The sequence below is a fragment of the Chenopodium album genome, chromosome 16 (genome assembly GCF_948465745.1).
Source record: "Chenopodium album chromosome 16, dcCheAlbu1.1, whole genome shotgun sequence".
In the NCBI taxonomy this organism is placed as follows: Eukaryota; Viridiplantae; Streptophyta; class Magnoliopsida; order Caryophyllales; family Amaranthaceae; genus Chenopodium; species Chenopodium album.
The window spans coordinates 27,308,033-27,314,858 of NC_137849.1; the positions used below are offsets into that span (position 1 = coordinate 27,308,033).

Sequence of the window (6,826 nt, forward strand, 5' to 3'; positions counted from 1 at the left end):
GGAATGGTGTCCTTCGAACAAGTGTATTATTCCGATAAAGGGTTCAAAGCTATAGGAAAGCTATTTATTCAGTAATTTCAAGTGATCGGAATGCCTAGGTGGAGGCCGCTTTCGATCAATAATAGTAATGCATAATTAATTTTACAGCTAAATCTTGACTGAACCCTTCGGGTCACACCCAAGCAACTAACGATCCGACACGACGAATTAATTCAGAAGAAATTAATGAGTCGCTCGAGTATTAAATATTTAGACGTCAGAAATCGACCTAGGTGCTTCGAAACCGAGCGTCGCAAATCGAGTCCAATAAACAAAAGATGAGACGGTAAAATCAATAATTAAACAATAATTTACCGAAATACCCCTAGGATCGGAATGCCCCGAGAAAACCGAGTTCTAGGGGCATTTGGTATAGCAAGGTGGCTAGCATGCACACCAAGCCGAGTGTTTACAAATTAGGTTTTGCTCTAGGGAGAGGTAGATAACGACCTACATTTTCCTCTTGTCAAAATTGGCGCCATTGCCGGGGAGTGATATTGGTGCTTTGTTATAGTTGTTGAGTCTATTTCAGCTTTAATTGAAAATACAAAAAGATTTTCTTTTAGGCTACACTTGTAGCCGTGCTACTAACCATTTCTTTTGAGATTTTATGCATAGGGCACGTGGTCATTCACTAGTGCCATTTGATCCGGAAATTGTGAGAACTATTGCAAGGTTGAGGGGTGCTAGACGATCTTTGAGCCCTAGCATTTCAAGTGAAGAAGAACCACAACAAGAGGAACAAGCAAAAATCGGAGAAAATCCAAGGGTGGCGTTGAATGAATTGGGGATTCCCGGTGCATATAGATTTGAGAGTGGGATTGCTCCACCTACAACACCGGCAAATGACTTTGAAATAAGACCGGCAACAATCACTTTGATAAAGAGGCGACAATTTAGTGGGGCCAAGCATGAAAGCCCACTAAACCATCTCAAGGAGTTCGAAAAATATTGCAATACTATCAAGGTGAACGGAATTTCCCAAGAATTCATCCGCCTCAAGCTCTTTTCCTTTTCTCTCATAGGGCGCGCTTTGGAATGGATAGACAACGAGGTCAAGCCGAATTCTCTTAGGACATGGGACGAGGTTACCAAGGAATTTCTATCCTGTTTCTATCCATAAAAGAAAACGGCAGAGGCTAGAGCTTTGATTCAAGGTTTCAAGCAAAAGCCAAGTGAGAGCCTCTATGAAGCATGGGAGAGATACAAAGAGTATCAAAGGGAGTGTCCTCATCACGGAATTCCAACCTATCAAATTATTCAAATCTTCTATGGAGGCCTTAGCCCTCAAGGAAAATCATGTTTAGATGGAGGAGTCGGAGGTCCTATCATGAACAAAACGGAAGAGGAAGTGGTGGACATAATTGAAGACGTAGTGAGGTATTATAGAGATTTGCAAGATGGAGAAAGAGAGCCAACTAGAAAGAGTAGTTCTTCATTGTACTCGGTTGATCATCTAAATGCAATCAACAATCTATCCTCACAAATGACAAACTTGGGGAAGGAGATGTCCGCTATCAAGGCAAAGTTGGAAAGTGCTACCTACCAAGTTTCAAGTTTTCCCTCCCAAGAGGTATGTCTTCTAATTCTCAACCTCCTCCCTCTTCTAATAACATGCCTAGTGGATGCTTCTTTTGTGATGATTGTGGGTCGTATGATCATGATGTTTCTAGTTGCCCTTATGCATGTATGGATGTTTGTGATGACCAAGATGGAAATGTGAATGAGCATGTGAACTATGTGTCAAATAATAATGATTCTAGGTTTGAGAATCAAAGAGGTCAATGGAATAGGAATTACAACAATCATGGCAATTTTGACAACTATAACCAAGGTGGTGGTTATAGGAACCAAGGTTCTCGAGATAACTATAACAATCAAGATTATAGTAGCCAAAATCAAAACCAAAATTATGGTAATCAAAACCAAGGTTATGGGAATCATAATCAAGGTAGTGGTAACCATAATCAAGGTTATGGTCAAAATAAAAATAGGGGTAATTGGAACAATCAAGGTAGAGGCAATTTTCAAATCAATGCTCAAAGAGGACCTCCACCCGGATTTGCTCCAAAGGCCCAAAATGATAATTCCTATGTCCAATCCTCTTCTTCTTCACATAGAACAAATTTGGAAGAAATCATTGAGAATCAAACAAAGTTGTTGAACACTTACATGGCCGTAAGTGACAAGAAATTTTATGAAATGATGACTCATAATAAGATGCTTGAACACCAAATTTCTAAACTTGCTAATTCTTTGAAAGACCATTCTAGTCTTTCTTCTTTACCTTCCTAAGGCCTAGATCCCAAGAGACCGGTCAATGCTATTGTCACAAGGAGTGGTAAGGTTCTTGAGGAGAGTTTTCCTAGGAAGAGTGAGACCAAAGAGGGCACAAATGAGGTTTTGGTTGAAGATGAGAGAGATGGTGCATCTTTGAGTGAGGTTGAGATTGAGAAGCCTAGTGAGGTGAGAGTGGAGAAAGAAATTATGAAACCCAAGCTTCCTTATCCACAAAAATTCATGAGACACAAGTTATATGAACAATTTGTAAGATTCATTGACATGCTCAAGCAACTTCACCTTTCTCTACCATTTACCGAAGTTGTCACCCAAATGCCCACCTACGCAAAATTCCTCAAAGAGATTTTGAGTGGTAGGAGGACTTGTGATGGTGTAGAGATGGTGAACTTGACCGAGAATTGTAGTACAATCATAATGAACAAGATGCCACCTAATCTAAAAGACCCCGAAAACTTTTACATCCCTTGTGCCATTTATAAAATGCAAATTGAGAATGCCTTGAGTGACCTAGGAGCTACTGTTAGCCTTATGTCATATTCGGTGTACCAAAGACTCGAGCTAGGGGAACTCTTACCTACTAACATCACTTTGCAATTGGCCGATAGGTCAATTAAGTTTCCTAAAGGTAAGGTAGAGGATGTTCCTTTGAGGGTTGGGAAATTTGTTATTCCGGTGGATTTTGTGGTGCTTGAGATGGACGAAGATGCTAATATTCCTATCATTCTAGGGAGACCATTCCTTGCTACTTCGGGTGCTTTGATAGATGTGAAAAATTCAAAAATTTCACTCAAAGTAGGGGATGAGGTGATAGAATTTGATTTGAATGATAGCATGAAATATCAAAGTTCTTTCTTAGAAAATTGCATGTTGATTGATTCTCTTGATCATGTTGTGTCTTCAATGCATGAGCAATTGCTCACTTCTAACGATGCTCTTGAGAATGTTTTTTTGAATAAGGAAAAGGTAGGTGCTCCTAGCAAGGAGATGGCTTTGTATGAAGATGTGCTCAATGGAAGCTTTGAGGATGTTGAAGAGCAAATGTGTTTGATCATTTCTAGCCAAGAAGCATTGCAAGTGGCAACATCCAAGGAAGGTAAAGGTGTTCCAATGGTTGAGCTCAAACCTCTTCCATCACACCTTAGGTATGAATTTTTGGGACCCAACTCCACTTTTCTCGTGATTGTTAGCTCTTCTTTGAGTGAGCATCAAGCTCAAAAGTTGTGTTGTGTTTTGAGGAAGCACCGAAGTGCTTTTGGTTATACCATTAATGACCTCAAAGGTATAAGCCCAGCTTTATGTACACATCACATAACTCTTGAGGAGGATGCTTAACCTTCTATTGAGAGGCAACAAAAGCTACACTCCCAAATGGGAGAGGTAGTGAAGAAGGAGATCACCAAACTTTTGGATGCGGGAATCATATTCCCCATTTCTTGTTCTAGGTGGGTCTCTCCCGTTCACGTTGTCCCAAAGAAGGGAGGTATGACCGTCGTTGAGAAGGTGAGCTCATTCCGACGAGGACAGTCACGAGATGGAGGATGTGTATAGACTATAGACGTCTAAACACATTTACAAAGAAAGATCATTTCCCCCTTCCTTTTATTGATCAAGTGCTTGAGAGACTAACAAAGCACAAGTTCTATTGTTTTCTTGATGGTTATTCGGGAATTTTCCAAATCCCTATCCACCAGGATGACCAAGAGAAAACAACCTTCACTTTTCCATATGGTACATTTGCTTATAGGAGGATGTCGTTCGGCCTTTGCAATGCTCACGCGACATTTCAAAGATACATGATGAGTATATTTGGAGATATGTTGGAAGAGGAGATGGAGGTTTTTTTGGATCACTTCTCCGTAGGAGGTGTTTCATTTAAGGCATGCCTTGAAAACCTTCAAAAATGTCTTGCAAGGTGTGAAAAGGTGAACTTGGTCTTGAATTGGGAGAAATGTCACTTCATGGTGGAGGAAGGCATAGTCCTTGGCCATAAGATCTCTCACAAGGGGATAGAGGTGGATAAAGCTAAAATTGAAGTTATTGAAAAGCTTTCACCTCCGGTAAATGTAAAGGGAGTGAGATCTTTCTTAGGGCATGCCGAGTTTTATAGAAGATTCATCAAGGATTTCTCACTCATTGCAAAGCCCCTCAATGATATTCTATAAAAAGATGCCGAGTTTGTATTTGATGACAAGTGTTTGGAGGCATTCAATAAGTTGAAGAAAGCTCTAATCTCTACTCCTATTGTTCGAGCTCCAAGGTGGGATTTACCATTTGAGTTGATGTGTGATGCAAGTGATTCGGCAATAGGAGGTGCCTTGGGTCAAAGAGTGGACAAGAATCTTCATGTGATCTATTTTATGTCCAAGACTCTAAATGGAGCTCAACAGAATTACACTACAACGGAGAAGGAATTCTTGGCTATAGTTCATGCTTTTGAGAAGTTCCGTTGTTATCTATTAGGTTCTAAGACCATTGTCTTCACGAATCATGCGTCTCTCAATTATCTTTTTGCCAAGAAAGAGTCCAAGCCAAGGTTGATCCGGTGGGTTCTTCAGCTTCAAACCTTTGACATTGAGATTAGGGATAAGAGAGGAGCGGAAAATGTTGTGGTGGACCATCTTTCTCGTTTAGAAGATTCTCAAACTCATGATGATGGTTCTCCAATTGAGGATAGGATGCTTGATGACTTCTTGTATGCTATTGAAGCAAAGGAGCTCCCATGATTTGCCGATTTAGTGAACTTTCTTGCATGTGGGGAGTTTCCTCCTTCTTTTTCTAAGAACCAAAGAAAGATGCTCAAGAGAGAGGCAAGGCATTATGTGTGGGATGATCCCATCTTATAAAGTGAGGGGTCGATGGCTTACTTAGACGTTGTGTGCCAAACGAAGATGTGCCTAGTGTTTTAAAAATGTGCCATTTGGATCCAAGCGGGGGCCATACGGGTGTCTCTAAGACCGCCACTAAGTACTTCAATGTGGTCTATGCTGGCCACATCCCTTTAAGGACTCATAGGGCTTTGTAAAGACATGCGATCGATGTCAAAGAGTTGGGAACATCTCCAAGAGAAATGAAATGCCTCAACAACCCATACTCGAGTTGGAAGTGTTTGATGTATGGGGTATTGATTTTATGGGGCCATTTCCCTTGTCTTTCGGAAATCAATATATCCTTGTGGCGGTCGATTACGTGTCTAAGTGGGTCGAGGCCATTGCCTCCCCAACTAACGACCATAAGGTGGTTATGAATTTGTTTAGGAAGATAATCTTTCCAAGATTTGGGGTACTAAAGGCGGTGATAAGCGACAACGGTTCTCATTTTATTCACCATGCCTTTCAAAAGATGTTAAAGAAGCATGGAGTCCATCAACGATTTGGCCTCCCATATCATCCCCAATCGAGCGGTCAAGTGGAAGTCTCTAATCGTCAAATCAAGCTCATCCTTGAAAAGACGGTTGCGAGGAATCGAAAGGATTTGTCGGAAAAGTTGGATGATGCTCTTTGGGCTTATCGAACGGCTTTCAAGACCCCCATAGGTACCACTCCATACCGCCTAGTCTATGGCAAGTCATGCCATCTCCCAGTTGAAATTAAACACCGTGCTTTGTGGGCAATCAAGAAGATAAATTTTGACTTGGCAAGTGCGGGGGAGAAAAGGTGGTTAGATCTTCATGAGCTAGAGGAGCTTCGGCTTGATGCCTATGATTGTGCTAGTGTGTACAAGTCTCATTCCAAGGAAACACATGACAAGCTTATTGAGAAGAAAGATTTTTGTGTTGGCGATAAGGTTCTTCTCTACAATTCAAAAATGAAGTTGTTTCCCGAAAAGCTCATGTCAAGATGGAGCGGTCCCCATTTGGTCAAGAATGTTTTTCCAAGTGGCGTTGTAGAGGTCTCAATGATGGATTCTTCTTCTCTGTTTAGAATCAATGGCCATCGTCTCAAGAAGTATTTCGACGGTGCTTTTGTTGGCCTTGTTCACTCATTGCTTTTCCGACAACCACCTTAATTGGTGGAGGACGTCAAGCTATGACGTTAAACAAGCGCTACCCGGGAGGCAACCCAGTTTTCTAACGTTTTTCTTTTTCTTTTGATTTTACAATTTTCTATATTTCTTTTATCCTTGAGAACTTTTCTTATTTTTCTTTATTTTTGTTTGTTCTCTTGAGTTTAGGTACCATGAGATTGGATCGAAGAAAATTTCCAACAATTTTTGTGTTACTTCAAGATTTCACGAGGTTTGGTTAAGTTTAGGTGGAAAAGCTTGTTAGGGTATTATACTCTCATGTTTGCATTTTTATTGATTTTCTACTCTTTTTCGATTGCTCTTTCAACTATCTCATTATGAAGACACGAGAGTATATACATAGCCGAAATATTCTTGCTTGGTGCACGCGCATCATAGGTTGCACGCATGCACCAAAGGGGTCAGAAATTTACACTAACTTTGACAAAATTTGACGGTTTTTGAACCACCCTCGTACCCCCTT

General features: G+C 40.7%; 1 non-coding gene across 1 annotated transcript; it reads right to left on the reverse strand.

The window, feature by feature from the left end:
• Positions 1 to 1,175: 1,175 nt before the first annotated feature.
• Positions 1,176 to 1,281, reverse strand: LOC145586992 (small nucleolar RNA R71). Its single transcript, XR_014101059.1, has one exon. It is a non-coding gene; the product is annotated as a small nucleolar RNA R71 (small nucleolar RNA).
• Between the last annotated feature and the right edge of the window lie 5,545 nt (positions 1,282 to 6,826).